Genomic DNA, 17222 nt, shown 5'->3' with positions numbered 1-17222 from the left:
GCGTAACCCGGGGGTGGGCGGCGGCGCGGAGCCGCCCGGGGAGCTCCGGGCGTCGTTGGGAGCGAAGGAGGATGCCAGCACAAAGGCGAGCCGAGACCCAGCCCGCTGCGGAAGGCGGCGGGAAGAGCCGCTGAGGGGCGCGTCGGACGCGCTCGGCTCCGCGCTGCGTCTCTCGTCGCTGCCTCGGAGTCGCCGGGTCGGAGACGGCCGCGTAGGGTCCCTCGGCCCCGTGGCAGCGGCCGCCGCAGCCGGGAGCTGCATGCTACGCGCGGCGGCGCCCCCGGTCGCCTGCTTTCCCCGCGGCGTGCGCGGGCCGGCCGGAGGGCGCCGGGGCCGCGGGTCCGGGCGACTGCGGGGGCGCCCTGTCGCCCGGCGGCCCCGTCCCCACCCGCGGTCGGCGGCAGCGGGCGCCGAGCCCCAGGTGAGTGCGCGGCCCTGGCCCGGCCCTCGCGCCGCAGGTACCGGACAGCGGGAGGTGGCTTTGTTTTCCTCCCTCTCGCCCCGGCGCGGTCATTCATTTGACATTTCGGCTTCCGCTGCCCAGAGACGCGGGTGAGAGGCACTGGGACGTGTTTCAAGGTTTGGTTCTCCCGGGGAGCTGAGACTTTTGGGTCCATGTGAGCGTCACTTGAGGGAGCGGAGGCTTCATTTCCTTTTTGGTTTGGAACGTGTTGTGAACATCCTCTGCGGGGGCTTGGGGCCTGGAGGAAACTGGGGCTGCAGATTTAGACGTAGACGTTTCCGAGGACGTGCAACTGCAGAGGTCTGGCTCTTCCATGCCTTGTGTTTTCCGCTATTAGCAGAGCTCAGGTGTTTTTCCTTGATTATTATTAATTTAGGAACAGCTTTACAGGTACATTTATTTCTTTTAGAGTTGGAAGTCTTTGGAGACAATACAGAGAGCTCACAGAGTTACAGGGGATCAATCGATAATAAACTTGGAGAAGGCAAGCGTCAGCAATCCTCGTAGGTAGAGGTGAACGGTAGGCAAACTTCCCCGGGGGCCTTTAGCCTTCCCAGTACGGTTTCTGCTTTCACCGTCCTAGAGTCAAGCAAACTCTGAATTCTCATTGTACGTATGCCTTTGTCAAAGTGTGAAACTTGTCTTTTTTTGAATAGTTTTCTAGTTTGTCATTTGGAAGAAAAAGATTTTAATGTAATTATTAGAGTCCTCTGTTAGACCTGGTGAAATTTCATGTTTTCATTTGTCTCATAAGTATGATTTTCATTTTACTATTTCCTCTGTTCCCTCAAGGGCTCATTTCTTCTGTTGCCTAGAGAGAGCTCCACCCGCTCCCCCTCCAACAGATGGCTGTGTGTTCTGAGAGGTTATCTTTAAAATGACACTCACATTACCTGTAAACAAAAAGGATCAGTTATTAGGCTTATCTTTGGAGTTATTAAAGCAAGAAGCCTAATCTGGATGGGGATATTATTAATGGTGTGAAAATCTGGAGTTTGCTAATCTGTTTGGGCATCAGAAGATTCCTGCAGGGATTGTTTATATAGTGTGGGAGACAGATGGCATCCCTAGCAGACAAGAGAAGCCCAGCATAAAGGGTCATTGTATTCTTCAGAAATTATCCACTTCACTGTTGGGAGATGGGGTCAGGTGGGGAAGCCATAATTTTCATCTCCCAAAGGAGGCATTATAACCTTATCATCCAGCAGCCTAACCAGTTAGTCTCTTTTTTCTTTGAACATTTAAAAAGTCATTATTGAGCTGTTTGTTTTGATTATTCCTTCGGCCCATTTTGGCCTCAATTGTGGTTATGTGAAGCAGTTTAAACAGTTATATTAACAAAAATGTCTTTGATTTTAAGATTATCGTATCACTGGGAAAACAGCAGTTGTATACAAATGGCCCCTTGGACTCATAGTGTCTCCTAGCTGGAATGACTTAGTCCAATCTGCATGAATTCAAAAGGAGTTTCTTCTACCATCTCTGTGACAGGTGGTTCCCTGGCTCCCAGCATTTGTCATGAGACTCTCAGCTATGGGTAGTACTCTACTTTTATAAGGCTTAACAGCCTAAGGCATTTGCTTTATCATTGCCTCCATCACAGCATTGAACAGCCTTGGGCAGTGAATCTTTTTGAATGACTGTGGAGTCCCTGAAGAAATCAGTCATTCTGAACATTTGAGATAAGCCAGCTGGAGCTTTTCTCCTCCTACCACCATCATAGATTCTTCTGTGCTGTAGATTCCAACTAGATTGCAAAATTGGTCTCCCCTCTGCATGCATGTGAGGGAGAATATTCCAGTGAATTAATAGTCACTAACCACAGGACTAAATTTAATGAAGAACATGAGCAATGTTTGACCTCCCTGAACAGGAAGTATGGGGTAAAAGTAAGCACTGGCTCTGTTTAACGTGGGAACTGTGATCTTGAGGGAAAAAAAAAAAACATATTTTCTTACTTTTTTCAAATCCTTCTGCACCACTGATCTCAGCAAAAGGCAAAGAAACCAGGGTTGTTACTTGTAGCTGAGGACAGATGCCACAGCCATTTCTTTTGGATGAATGTGTGCTGCTGGGGAGGTAGCTTTCGGGCTCTGTCCAGTTTCAATGTGTGCCTTGGCATCAACAAAAGGGTCTAACATTCAGATTCGGATTGTTAAATCCGTGGCTGGTATCTGTGTACCTTCTCACCAGGTTGCTTCCTTTCTTGTGAAGTATTCCTTTATGAAGAAACCCGAGGCACCAGGCCTGGGGCTTACTGGGCACCTGACCTGCATCCACATTCTAGTGTGTTGCTGCCTGCTTTCTTGAGTAAAAATGGAGCCAGTTTTGCATGAATAGGGAATGGCAGGGTGGAGTGAAAACATTTCCAGCTCCATTGTGGAAAGCCAGGCCTGGCCTGAAAGAGAGAGGACTATATTTGAAGTTCGGTTGATGTAGCAGAGGCAGAATTGCTTCTTTACACACAGGATGTCTTTTGTGTGGGAAAATGTATGAGGGATTAGAAGGGTGACTACACCCTCTGGTTAGCCTGCAGTAGTCCTGTTTTTTTCCTGTTGACCTATCTGAATTATCAAATGCATCCCCTTTCACATTTAAAAGTGCCCTGGTTTGGATGATAAATTATGTGGTCACCCTAGATATTAAGGAATCTTCACTATTTTCTTCACCACCCTCTCCTGACTTCAAATTTTGAGTCTGGCTTTGTTTCAGTCTTCAATTTGTTAAATGCAAAGGTAAGAAAGGTTAAAAAAAAAAAAAACCCAAAAAACCCAAAAAATGCATAAGGAAAAAAGAAATAGCAAGGAAGACAAAAGACTGTTGTAATTGGTTGCTTGTCATCTATTTATACATATAAGAAATAAAATAGTTTTTTCCTTGACATATTAAGTGTCTACTCTGGCTCTGAGCCCAGGTTATTATTGTCTTCGAGCACAATAAGAATGTGCCTGTTTACCTAGGGCTGGCATGAATTGGGTCAACTCCTATGATTTGGGAGAGCAGCTTCAACAGAATTCTGTGTGCAGACCTGATGGGTGCATGGCTTTTGCAGATATGAATGAAAGTTTCAAGATCTAGTGTTTGGTCAAGTTCTTGGAATTTACTGAGAGACCAAAACACATGTGTCGTTGTGAAGACTTGACTCCACATTCTCCTAGTTTCCAAGCCCTCTGGGCCACGAGGGTAATAGAAGAGCCTTTGTTTTCTGCCCTCTCTTTTGACTAGAGTCTTGGGTTTGGGTCTCAGTTTTTCAGACAAAGGGCTTGCAGAGAAGAATGTGCTGTGCCCACTCATCACGTGAACATTCTCATAGGGGCTGGAGATTGTGCAGGTGACCTGGTGGGGATTTGAGTTCTAAAGCTAGATATATGAAGCTTGTGGCATGTACTTCAACAATGGCTGTGCTCCTTGGCTAAAGAATTGCCTGTTTGAAAGAGTTCACTTGCAGTGCTGGCCAGCAGGTGTTACAATTAATTATGGCTGTCACTTTTTCCACACCCACTCTGCTAAAATCCTCCAAAGCTTGGTTGGCATGCTTAAATAAGAAGAAATGTATGTATCTTCTTTATGAGTAGGATAACCGTGTAATTATTTTTGCTCAGATAAGGACACTTTTGAGAGTAAAAGGGGATACTAACTGGAAGGGGCACCAGATCAAACAGTATAAACTGGGCTATCCCAGGAAAATTATGATGGATGGTTGTCTTAACTATTACCTAAGTCATTAGCTTTTATATGAAGAATGCCCATATGATGGAAAAATGTCCTTAGCTTCTTCTAGATTTGTTCAACATATGTCTAATGTGTGCATGCATATATGTGTATGTGTATATATACAAACATTGATCATATATCTATAGATATGTGTATTGTGGGGTTGAAATTAACTACTTACGAAGACCTAGTCATTTGGAAAATTGTGACTTTCATCATTTTTTTCATGGGTTGACTTTTAAACTAAAAAAAAAGTCCAGCCTCTCCAAACTTTAAAACATCTTCTGACCTTGTGTAGTTCTCTTGCTTAAATCATTTGATAGTTCTCCATTTTCTCTTTAATTCTCAAAGTAAGATCCACAGACAGATTGGTGGCTAAAAAGGAAAAGCAGTGAAAACATTTCACTTATTCATTCATTCATTCAACTACTATTTATTTAGCACCTTCCATGAATCTAGTTGCTGAATGAATAAAACTGCCCTTGTGAAGTTTTCTTTCAGTTGGGAGTGGAGGGGTAGGAGTGGGAGATGCACAATAAACCAAATTATACAGCATGGTAGAAGGGGATAAGTGCTTTGGAAGAAAGAAAGTAGAACAGGATAAATATAGTTGAGTAGCCTTCATGAAGAAAGAGACCTTAAGCAAAGAGTTAAAGGAAGTGACAGAAGTTACTCATACAGATACCTGGGGAGGAGTGTTCCAGGCAGAGGGAACAGCCTGTGCGAAGGCCTGAAGGTGAGAATGTGTTTGGATGTGTTCAAAGGTTAGCAAGAAGACCAACACAAGGGGGTGGGGTGATGGGGGGGACTTCGAAATGTGAATCAGAAAGATAGTGTAGGAGTGGCAGAGCATGTAGGACCTTGAGATATGAGAGTAATTATAATTTCATCAGAAATCCCATTATGTTCTTAAAAGTTATTATGGTATAAAAAATTGTGTTCATGCTATGAAGACTGCACTGGTCAATATAGCTTACATTTCATAAGCACTTCATCATGGTGCACTTCATCTTGGTTAATATACTTTTTATGTCATTTGCTTATTGTTTATTTGTTAAAATAGCATAGTTTGTTGTTGCTGGTCTTAAATTGTATCTCAGTTTCACAAAAATAGATCAGTGGCTCAAAAGTGGTTCATTGCAGTGTGAAAATAGTGATGAAAATAGTAATGTAAATGCTGCAGTTCAGAATGTCATAAACATACTTATAGAACCGAATCCCATTCCAAATATAAAATGTGTATCTGTATGTGTAAAAACAAGGACGTTTGTGAGAGTGATTATTTCAAAACAGTAGCTGAAATGAAACAGTGCATATGGAAGTATGATGATGACTATCTCAAACTGCTTTTTATTGGGCTTGCCATCCATTCGCTCCAAGTCCCCAGTCATTGCCTGTTATGAAACTTTGTCTGTGAAGCCATGGATATTTTGGTGTCATTTTGAAACAAAGCACAGTGGCTTCCTTGTTATACTATGCAAGTTTCCCAGGGCAAGTACCCAATAATGTTTTCCGTTACAAAATTAATGTATTATACTGCCTACGGTGGGTAAGAGATTAAAAACTCTAGTAGCTTCCTTAAAGGATCCTTGTAACAGAAGTAAGTATAAGTCATTTTATTGAAGAGACACCTGGAAAATCAGCTGGAAAGTTAAAGACAAACATTATCCTTAGAGAGAAACCGGAAGTTATTGACACAATTCCTTTGTCAAATGACATGGTTGGCTGTTGCATAATATCAGTGGAGTAGGGAAGAGCGATTACTATCAAGTGCACGCTAGCAGATATTTCACTTTATGGTTGGATGAAACCCACCGATGTCATGCAGAGAATGAATCAGCTTTTGGCATTTGTTCAGGGAGGAGCACTCGGTGATGCTTTGTTCATTTATCACTGAAAACTCGTGCTATAGAGGAAGAGATTTTTCTTTTGGTTAACCATTATATATGAGACTGGAGAAGTCCTCAGGAGGCAGGACTGACAGAACATAAGTTTCATGTACAGATAAGAAGGTGATGGGTTCATGAAGAAAAGAAGTTGTACCTAGAAGCCAATCCACATGCTCTTCCATTCACAGTGAAGATGTAGCACCTTCTGATCTTGAGGAAATACTAAAAGAAAGTGAAAACTGGGTACAGCCAAATTGCGGCCCCTGAGTATCTGCATGTGCTGTGCAAAGTGATGGGCAGGGAGTATAAGGCTGCTTCTCTGTGCTGATGTACCCTGGCTGTTTAGGGGAAAGGTGCTCATATGATATTTTATCTGTGGTGTAAGATATCTGTGGAGCAAGAAAAATGTTTCTTCATGACGTGGATTAGAAATGATTTCTCTTGTATCAAGTGGCATACCTCAGTACTGAACTCTGCCCACAGGGAACCGTGTCAAGGACAGGGAGGGAAGGAAGAATTGTTAACAAATAAAACAATCTGCCACAGTCTTAGGACTGAGACAGTTTTTTCATTAGAGAGAGTTGGAGGTCCACATTGACCATAAAGAGTAGAGGAGGTTAAAAAAAAAAGAGTTGAGGAAATATTTTCAGTAACGGACAGTCCTTTAAATCAGAAGCATAATACCTCTCAGTGACCTATTGGAAGAATAAGAGCACAAAGGAATAGAACTTAGATCCAATAAAGTTGATGCGGAGAGAGTACGAGTGTATACTTAATATTTGAGAGCATGTAAGGAACCACAGTGGGAGGAACCCAGGGTTTTAGGATTTTGTGTTAAGATACTGGCTGGCCAGGAGTATAGGTAAAAGGAGGTGGAGAAGTCTGACAATTGGACATGACTTTTCTTATACTTTTTCCTTAGGCTTGGCTTCATTTCAGATAAATGGACTTGGTACTCGAGGGTTTTCAGAACACGATCTGTATTGCCTCCAACCAACCTAGAAAAAATATAAATGTTCTCTAGTGGTCTAGGATTCTTTGCATAGGACTCCTCTCCTTCCTTCCCTCCTCCCTCCCTCTCTCTTCCCTTCCCTCCCTTCTTCTCTCCTTCTTTTTTCCCCTCCCTGCCTCCCTCTCTTCTTTTGTTCTTTCCCTCTTTAAGCTATTGAGTTGGCATCTTTAAACTACAAGATACTTTGAAAGCTCATCTCCTCTCTGTCCATGTCTTTTAGCAGATGTATGTGCTATCCAGGGCAAGAGGGATAAGGGCCTCTAGGGAAGTTCTGTTTCTTGTTCAGCTAACCCACTCTAATGTGGAATATCCAGTTATAGCACACATTTAAATTTTAACCCTCATCCTTCAATAAAGGTCCATTTCTTGGGGAGTTCCCTGGTGGCCTAATGGTTAGGATTCCGGACTTTCACTGCTGTGGCCCGGGTTCAATCCCTGGTTGGAGAACTGAGATCCCACAAGCCTCAGGTGACACCAAAAAAAGGAAAAAAAAGATCCATTTCTCTCTTTTTTTTTGGACTTTAATAAAGATGGAGTGATTGTCTTTTGTCTAATAACTCTTCTGTAGTGAAGGCCATTATTTCATTCTAGGACAGAAGTCATTCATGCATTATTCATTGAACAAACATTGAGAGTCTTACATGTGCCAGGCTCTGTGCTGAGTGATAGGTATAAAAGAGGTCAGTATTCAGACATGGCCCTAACCAGATAAAACAGAAAATTGAATTAGGATATAGGCAATGGTAACAAAAATGTGAATAAACAAGTAAATATGTAATTGCAAAGCAAATGTGGCAGAAATGTAAATGTAAACATTTTTACATTAGGGTGGTGGTATTTCAGCTACTTTTATATTAACTTCTGAACTGTATGATCTCCTGAATGTAATTTTGAAATATTTTGTGAGTAAAAAGTGAAGAAAACATAGTTGAAAGTGTGATAAGTGCTTTGTAGAGGAGGACCTTGATAGAGAAGGAAGTATAACTGAGACTTCCTTTACATGGGGTGGTCAGGGAAGACCTGGAGTGTAATTCATCACTTGCCTGTGTGAGAAGGATGAGGATAATTTGGACAGGGCTCAGAGAGGAGTCGCAAAGATGATTGACGACAGAGTTGAAAATAAGACCTTCGAGAGCCGTCTCAAAGAACCAGGGGTGTAGAGCAGCCATGGAATTGAACCCGACGCAATGACTTAGGCTCTCTTTTTCTTCAGTTTATACACATCCACTTCTAGATGTTCACATTCTCTTCACTAATTTCTCATGGTCAACATCAGGCAAGGCACGTGATTCAGGTTAGAATTCCGTGTTAGAGGAAAATTGAAATTTTGTTCTGCAGTTGAGGAAAAATTGGAAGGGACCTGAGAGGCAAACTAGTTCAGCCTTTGTATGAAGAAATATCTTTTCAAGGTTGTTAATGGTGGTCATCCAGTTCTTAGGAGATCGCTTCCATGCTTCCTCCACCTAGAACGGGGCGGTGGTAAGTGGACCACTCTGGTTTACTTCCAGTAGGCAGGTCCTCTTTCCATTCCATAAATACCCCAGACTCATCTCCACCTCAGCACTTTTACCACAGGAACACTTCCCACCTGGAATGCCCACCCATTCTACCTACTTTTCTGTGTGTCATTTAAAAGTGGTGCTTTTCATCATCCCCCCCCCCATCTTACTCTTATGAAGAATATGGCATTTCTAGAAGTAAATGTAGCTTCCTTTGTCATGATTGGCAATAAGATTGGGGGTAGAGTGAGTATCCTAATCTGGGAGGGGATTGAGGGCAGTGTATTTAGTTTGATACCTTCCTCCCACATGCTAATATGCCCCACTCTTGGGAATCACTATCTTATAGCAATTAAGATCTTAATCATCTGCTGCTTTAGGTGGTGCACTATTTATGTTGTTTGCTATTAGTCTTTTTGCCAACTAGACTTTAAGTACTCTGAAGATATGGAAACTTGGCTGATACCTCTGTATAATGCTCAGTATTGATCATGAAGTGAATACATATACAGTGATCAATGCCTCATGGCTGAAGGAACCACGTGTTTCTTTTTCATGGACCATTATGAAAGGCTATTATTTATATAAATCAGATATTAAGTTGGCACAGATGCTAAAAGATTACTATTTTTGTAGTTTTAAAATGGCAGAAAGTCAAGTCTTGGAGGTCTGATTCATTGAGATAATTCCCATATCAGAAACCTCCTTCTTCCTTTGTAAGCCTTTTAACTCCTTGCTATTCAAAGTGTAGTCTACAGACCAGTGGCATCAGCATCACCTGGAAGCCAGACCTACTGAGTCAGAATCTGCATTTTAACAAGATCCTCAGATATGTTCTATACACAGTAAAGTTTGAGAAGCATTTTATTATTAACACAAAATTCAGAAATTTAGGAGGAGCATTTATCTTCAAAGAGAAGTGAGTCTGGAAATGAAGATTTCATTGGTCTGTGGATGAGATCCTCAGTGCTTTCTGTCGTGTTGGCCTGGAATGAACACTGCTTCTTGCCAGGCCAGAATTATGTAGGAGTGCCCCAGGGTAATTTAAGTAAGTGAGTGGTACAGATGTTAGACGTGATGATGATTACAGGAAGTTGAAGCAGTTTGGAGTGAGAAACTAGGAGAGCTTGGCAAAGGTAGAGGAAAGTGGCCATGCAACCTTGAAACCAAATATAAGGGAAAAGGTCTTCCCCTTATGATTAGAAACAACTTCTAACTCTCTGGATTTGGACTCGGTTCTCATACTCCAACCCCTCCAGAGCCAGCAGGACACAAGTGAAACTGGCTTAAAGTGCTGTGCGTGGAAACCTTGTGGAGTGGTGAGGATCGTGGAGAGGCATTCTTCATCAGAGGGGAAGGAGGTGTCACCACTCAGGTCACCCAGTTGTTGCCACATGGGAATTTGGGTGCAGCATGGCCAAATCGTCAGATTTTTCAAATGAAGCTAAAAATATATGTTTGTACATAAAACATCTCTTGGGTATAGTATGTTGGTAATTAAAATGTTTTTAGAATGGCTCAGGCCAAACTAAATTCATATGCTGCCTGCATCTGTTTTGAAACCCCTGTTCTGGAGCAACAAGACATGTGGTGGTGTGAATACCTGGCTTTTCTAGTGCAGGGCACCAAACACAGGGAGAGGCCTTTTGGTCCTGGTAAGGACCATTTTGGATCTTTACTAAGTAAAAGAAATAAAAAGACATAAAAGAAGGGAGCTGCACTTGCTTTGATGACCTGATTTAAAATATATGTCTGAAGAACCTCAGTAACTAATGGTGTTTGAAGGAAAGAGTTAGATGCCTAAAGGCATAAAATTTTGGCGCTGTAAAATCTGAAGGGGAAGTAAGCATGGAGTTGGGTCCAGGGTGAGGAAATGAGGTCATGGAAATTTCTTGGCACCCCTAAGCTAGGATCACACGGTGCAACAGAGCTGGGAGGCTGGACCACAGCTTGGAACTTACTGCGGTTGGAGAGAAGTGTGACTGGAGATAGAATTCGAGTTAATTTACCTTTAGCATCTGGTTGTTGAATTTAGGTGGTGGCTAATATTTATTTATTTAAAAAAAATTTTAAACATACTTTAAAAAAATTTATTTATTTATGGCTGCGTTGGGTCTTCGTTGCTGCGTGCAGTCTTTCCCTAGTTGCGGTGAGTGAGGGCTACTCTTCCTAGTGGTGCGCAGGCTTCTCATTGCGGTGGCTTCTCTTGTTGCAGAGAATGGGCTCTAGGTGCGTGGGCTTCAGTAGTTGTGGCACGTGGGCTCAGTAGTTGTGGCTCACAGGCTCTAGAGTGCAGCCTCAGTTGTTGTGGTGCATGGGCTTAGTTGCTCTGCAGCATGTGGGATCTTCCTGGACCAGGGATCAAACCCATGTCCCCTGCATTGGCAGGTGGATTCTTAACCACTGCGCCACCAGGGAAGTCCTGGCTAATATTTAAAGTTTGCTGGAATTGAGTTTTCTATTAAAGTTTGTCATGGTAAAATTAGCATTTTATATATTTTGAGAGTGAAAACTAGGTGAAGGAATCAAAATTCTTTCCAAAGATTTGTTATTGATTATACTTCTTGTTAAAGACTAAATTCCTTAAAGATTAGCACTGTTTATTATTTATCTTTACATTATTATCATCTTTACATCCACCACAGTCTGGGTCTGTACTGATTATAAAACAGAATATAGTTTATTTTCTATCTTGGTGAGTCATTCTGTAGGTATTCATTTTCCTCACTGATTTAAAAAAATAATAGCTTTGTTGAGATATAATTCACATACCATAAAATCCATCATCTTAAAGTGTACAATGTAGTGGGTTTTAGTATATTTACATAGTTGTGCAACCATCACCACCCTGTAATTTCAGAACCTTTTTATCACCCTCAAAAGAAGTCCAGTGTCCTTAGCAGTCACTCATCTTCCCTGCCTCCAGCGCCTGGCAACCATCACTCTAGTTTCTGTCGCTGTAGATTTGCCTCTTGTAGACATTTCATAAAAGTGGAATTATATAATATGTAGCCTTTTGTGACTGGCATCTTTCACTTAGCATAATGTTTTCAAAGTTTATCCATATTGTAGCATGTGTTAGCACGCCATTCTTTTGTATAGCCAAATAAAATTTTATTGTATATATATACCACATTTTGTTTATCCATTCATCAGTTGATGGACATTTGAGATGTTCTCAGTTTTTGGCTATTATGAATAATTGTGCAATGAGCATTTGTGTAAAAGTTTTTGTGTAGATATATGTTTTCAGTTCTCTTGAGTATACACCTAGGAGTGGAATTGCTGGGTCATATGGTAACTCTATGTTTATCATTTTGAGGCTCTGCCAAACAGTTTTCCAAAGTGAGTTTTACATTTTACATTTACATTTACATTTTACATTTTACATTTACATTTACATTTACATTTTACATTTTACTCAGCAATGTCTGAGGGTTCCGATTTCTCCATATCCTTACCTACACTTGTTATTGCTTTTCTTTTTGATTTAACCATTCTGGTGGGTATGAAGTGGTATTTCATTGTGGTCTTGATTTGCTTTTCTGTAATGACTCATGATGTTGAGCATCTTTTTGTGTGGTTATTGGCCATTTGTGTATTTTTTTTGGAGGCATGTCTCTTCAAATCCTTTGCCAATTTTAAAATAAATTTATTTATTTAAAAATTTTTGTGTTGTACAGATTTTTTTTGTAACTTTCTGGATTCTAGACACTTATGAGACATATGACTTGAAAATATTTCTTATGTTTTTTGGATTGTCTTTTCACTCTCTTGACAGTGTCATTTGAAGCACAAAAGTGTAATTCTGATAAAGCCCAAGTATCTTTTTTTTTCTTTCTTGTGCTTTTGGTGCATATCTGTCCTTGTTGATCTCCTAATTGTTCAATATGGAAAATGGAGTATTGACATCTTTAACTATTGTTGTTAAATTGTCTTTTTCTCCCTTCAACTCTGTCAGTTTCTACTCATGTATTTTGCAGCCCCTTGTAACATATATGTTTGTAGTCATTATGTCTTCCTTTTGAATTGACCCATTTATCTTTATAAAATATTCTTTCTCCCAAGTTACCATTTTTGCCTTAAAGTCTATTTTGTCTATTGTTGGCATTGTCACTCTGTCTCTTTTTTTAGTTACTGTTCCCATGATGTATCTTTTTCCATCCTTTTACTTTTACCCATTTGTGTCTCTGAATCTAAATTGTCTCTTTTAGATAGCATGTAGTTGACTCATTTAAAAATATATTCTGAAAAAAAAAAAAATAAAAAAATAAAAATATATTCTGCCAATCACTGCCTTTTGGTGAGTGTTTAACTAGAATGTTTGATTGGAGTGTTTAATTTATTTGCATTAATGTAATTACTGTTTATCAGATGGATATATATCTGCGTGTTTGCTATTGGTTTTCTGTGTGTCTTATGTTTTTTTTGTTCCTCAGTTCCTCCATTACTTGCATTAAATATATATGTTTTGTAGTGTGCCATTTAAATTTTCTTGTTGCTTTTCTGGAGAAGATAATTTTCATAGGCCTTTATTCTGTCATTCCTGATAATATTGTTATGATTATTTTTGAGTTATTTTCTTAGTTGTTGCCTGGTTATTAACAGTGAAATTCTTAATTTAAAACAATCAAGTTCAGATCAATTTCAACATCATTTCAAAAGTATACAAAAACTTTACTTCAATATGGCTTAATTCCTTGCTTTATACATTGTAAGCCCATCATTAACACTTTTATAGTTATTGTCTTATGTAGTTGTTTTTAAATAGAAAAGCATTGTAAACAAAAATACATTTAGGGCTTCCCTGGTGGCGCAGTGGTTGAGAGTCCGCCTGCCGATGCAGGGGACACGGGTTCGTGCCCCAGTCCGGGAAGATCCCACATGCCACGGAGCGGCTGGGCCCGTGAGCCATGGCCGCTGAGCCTGCACGTCCAGAGCCTGTGCTCCGCAACGGGAGAGGCCACAGCAGTGAGAGGCCCGCGTACTGCAAAAAACAAAAACAAAAACACATTTATAATGTACTTTGCATTTAACTATGTAGTTAGCTTTTCCAATTCTCTTTATGTCTTCATGTGGATTTGAGTTAATATTTAGTGATTTTCATTTCAGCCTCAAGAACTCCCATTAGTATTTCTTGTAAGACAGATTTGATAGTGACGGATTCTCTCAGGTTTTGCTTGGCTGGGGATGTCTTAATTTCTTCTTCATTTGTGAAGGATAATTTTGCTGGATATAGAAGTCTTGGTTAACTTTTTAAAATTTCACTGATTTAGATGTGTTGTTCCAATGCTCTCCGGCCTTCATAGTGTCTGATGAGAAATCAACTGTTAATCTTATTGAGACTCCTTTGGTTGTGATGAGACTTTTTCTTGCTGTGTTCAAGTTTCTCTCTGTCTTTTGACATTTTGACTATGATGTGTCTTGGTGTGGATTCTTTTTAGTTATCCTACTTTGAGTTTATTGAACTCCTTGGATATATAGATTAATGTTTTCATCAAATTTGGGAAGTCTTTGGCCATTATTTCTTCAAATAATGTTTCTTTCCTTTCCTTCTGGAATTCCCAGTGTGCATGGCATGATACAATATCTGTAGTTTCATAGGTCTCTGAGGCTCTGTTAATTTTTCTTCATTCTTTTTCTGTTCCTAAACCTGGATAATCTTAATCCACATATCTTCAAGTTCACTGATTCTTTCTTCTGCCTATTAAAATCTGCTGTTGAACCCCTCTAGTGAATTTTCCATTTCAGGTATTGTACTTTTCAACACCAGAATTTTAATCTGGTTCTTTTTAAAAATAATTTTTATCTCTATATTGATATTCTTTCTTTAAAATCTTTATTGAATTTATTATAACCTTGCTTCTGTTTTATGTTTTGTTTTTTTGGCCACGAGGCATGTGGGATCTTAGCTCCCTGACCAGGGATTGAACCTGCACCCCCTGCATTGGAAAGCGAAGTCTTAACCACTGGACTGCCAGGGAAATCCCTATATTGATATTCTTTGTTTGGTGAAATAATGTTTTTAAATTCTCCTTTAATTCTTTAGACATGGTTTCCTTTAGTTATTTGAACATATTTTTAAATCTTTGTCTAGTATGCCCTAAATCTGGGCTTCTCAGGGACATATTTTGTTTAACTGCTTTATTTCATGTGTATGGGCCATACTTTCCTGTTTATTTGTGTATGTTTTAAGTTTTTATTGAAAATGGGCATTTCAAATAATATCATATGGCAACTCTGAAAATCAAATTTTCCTACCTCCCCAGGGTTTGGTGTGTTTGCTCTTTGTTGCTGTTTTTTGTTTATTTACTGACTTTACTGAATAAATTCTGGAAAGTCTACATTCTTGTCACATGTGGCTACTGAATTTTAGCTTGGTTCCCTTAGTGGTCAGTTAATGATTAGACAGAGATTTCCTTAAATGTCTGAGACCAATAAGTATCTCAGTCTTTGCTGAGCGGCTCTATGTGCATGTTGGGGCACGCCTTCATCAAGTAGCCAGGCAGTTGACAACTGCGCTGTAGCCTTCATTTCCTGCATGCGCAGAGCCTCAAGATCAGCCAGAGCTGAAAGAATGGGGTCTCCTGAGATATTTCTTAGGTATGTGCATAGTGCTGCACGTGAATGTGGTCTTTTCAATTGTAAGGAATATGTCAGAGCCTTTCAAATCCTTCCATGGACATTTCATTCTCCAGATCTCTCTTAAGTTTTTAAGCCAGCCTCTTCTTTGCTCCAGCTGGTATTGCTGCCATAGACATCTGTATTGTTAGACAATTGCAGCTGAGTGTTTTCAACAAATGCTATGGGGCTAGAGCTTTTTCCATTGAGTGATCTCTGAGTTAGGTCCAGTAAACACAAGCCCTGGGAGTAGGGTTTTTCCAAGTAATTGCCAGGTCAAATAGTGACAATTCACTGGGATAGAGCCATTTTGTGGAACTCCAAATCCGTTTTGCTCTCTCCATTGCCTGCTAGAGTATGGGATTTTTCAGTCACTGTGGCTGTAATGATGCTGATTTTTAAGGGTATTGTGATACTGGGGAGAGAGTGATTGGAAATAGGGAAAATGAAAATGCCACTAAGCTCACTGTACCTATTGTGACACAACCATTTTTTGTGCCTTAATCATTCTCATAATGTAGTAAGCCTTTCATTCATTTCCAAAATTGTGAAAAAGTTGATTTTGCCAGTGTTCTCATTGCTTTTATGGAGGATCAGATTTTGGGGGGTCCTTACTTGGCCATTCTGGAAGTGCTTCTCCCTCCTACTGAATTTTATAACTGCCTACTACTCTCATGATGTTACATTTGATTAGCTTCTTGCTTGCTTTCAAGATTTTGAAACGTGATTTTTATTATCTTTTTTCATCTTTGTTATCTCTGTTTTGTTCACCCCTCCCATAGGTACATGCTTTTTTTTTTTTTACGGTACGCGGGCCTCTCACTGTTGTGGCCTCTCCCGTTGCGGAGTACAGGCTCCGGACGTGCAGGCTCAGTGGCCATGGCTTACGGGCCCAGCCGCTCCGCGGCATGTGGGATCTTCCTGGACCGGGGCACGAACCTGTGTCCCCTGCATCGGCAGGCGGACTCTCAACCACTGCGCCACCACGGAAGCCCGGTACATGCTTTGTTAAAAAAGTCCATGTGTAGATTGAAGAATTTAATTGAGGTAAAATACACATAACATAAAAATTTTCCACCTTAAATAACCATTCTTATATGTAAAACTCAGTAATGTTAAGTACATTGACATTATTATGCAAACAATCTCCAGAACTCTTTTCATTTTGAAAAACTGAAAGTCTATACCCATTAAACAAAGCTTCCCATTTCTCCCTCCCCCCACCCCCACCATGCCCTGACAAGCACCATTCTATTTTCTGACTATATGAATTTGACTGTTCCAGGTATCTCATATAAGTGGAGTCGTATAGTATTTGTCTTTTTGTGACTGGCTTATTTCATCTCGCATAATGTCTTCAAGGTTCATCCATGCTGTAGCATGTGTCAGAATTTCCTTACTTTCTAAGGCTGAGTAATATTCTGTTGCATGGATATATCATATTTTGTTTGTACATTCATCCATCAATAAACACTTGGTTGTTTCCACCTTTTTGCTATTGAATTGCTATTGAATTCATTGCTGTGAATGTAGGTGTACAAATATCTCTTTGAGACCTGGCTTCAATTCTTTTGAGTATATACTTATTTATTTTTGTTTTGAATGGAAGCATCTATAGAAATATCCAACTTGATAGTTTTTTTTAACTGACTGTCTCAAATTTTGCTATATAATACATTTTCATTAGGCACAACTAAGTGTTCTTTCCTGATTCTGCTCAGACATAGACATTATCTCTCTTGTTCTCCCATTTTTAAGCTGCTAAAGTTTAAATAATTTTAAAAGACTTGAAGCCATGTCAGGGGTTAGGAAATGAGTAAATCACAAACTTAAATGGAATCCAACTTCTCATTTTAGTTGAAACCTAAAACTTCTGTGTTTTATTATTTGTTATGTGCCTAAAGAAAAAGGAGAATGTAGGGATAAAAATCATTATAGTTCTTCTGAATAAGCAACCAACACAACATCGTGGTCTAAATTTCACTGTTAAATAAGTAGGCTATTGGGAAAATATATTTAGGGAT

The 17222-nt window shown here is 40.1% G+C and overlaps 1 protein-coding gene across 1 annotated transcript in view; it reads left to right on the top strand.

The window, feature by feature from the left end:
- The first annotated feature begins 282 nt into the window (after positions 1-282).
- The window catches only part of HECW2 (HECT, C2 and WW domain containing E3 ubiquitin protein ligase 2), a 433118-nt gene continuing 416178 nt past the window's right edge, over positions 283-17222 (top strand). The window contains exon 1 of the mRNA XM_033400319.2: positions 283-421. The gene's annotated coding sequence lies outside the window, so the exon portion shown is untranslated. The remainder of the gene's footprint in view (positions 422-17222) is intronic.

Source organism: Orcinus orca, chromosome 7 (assembly GCF_937001465.1).
Source record: "Orcinus orca chromosome 7, mOrcOrc1.1, whole genome shotgun sequence".
NCBI lineage: Eukaryota > Metazoa > Chordata > Mammalia > Artiodactyla > Delphinidae > Orcinus > Orcinus orca.
This window is presented reverse-complemented; position numbering and strand designations above follow the sequence as displayed.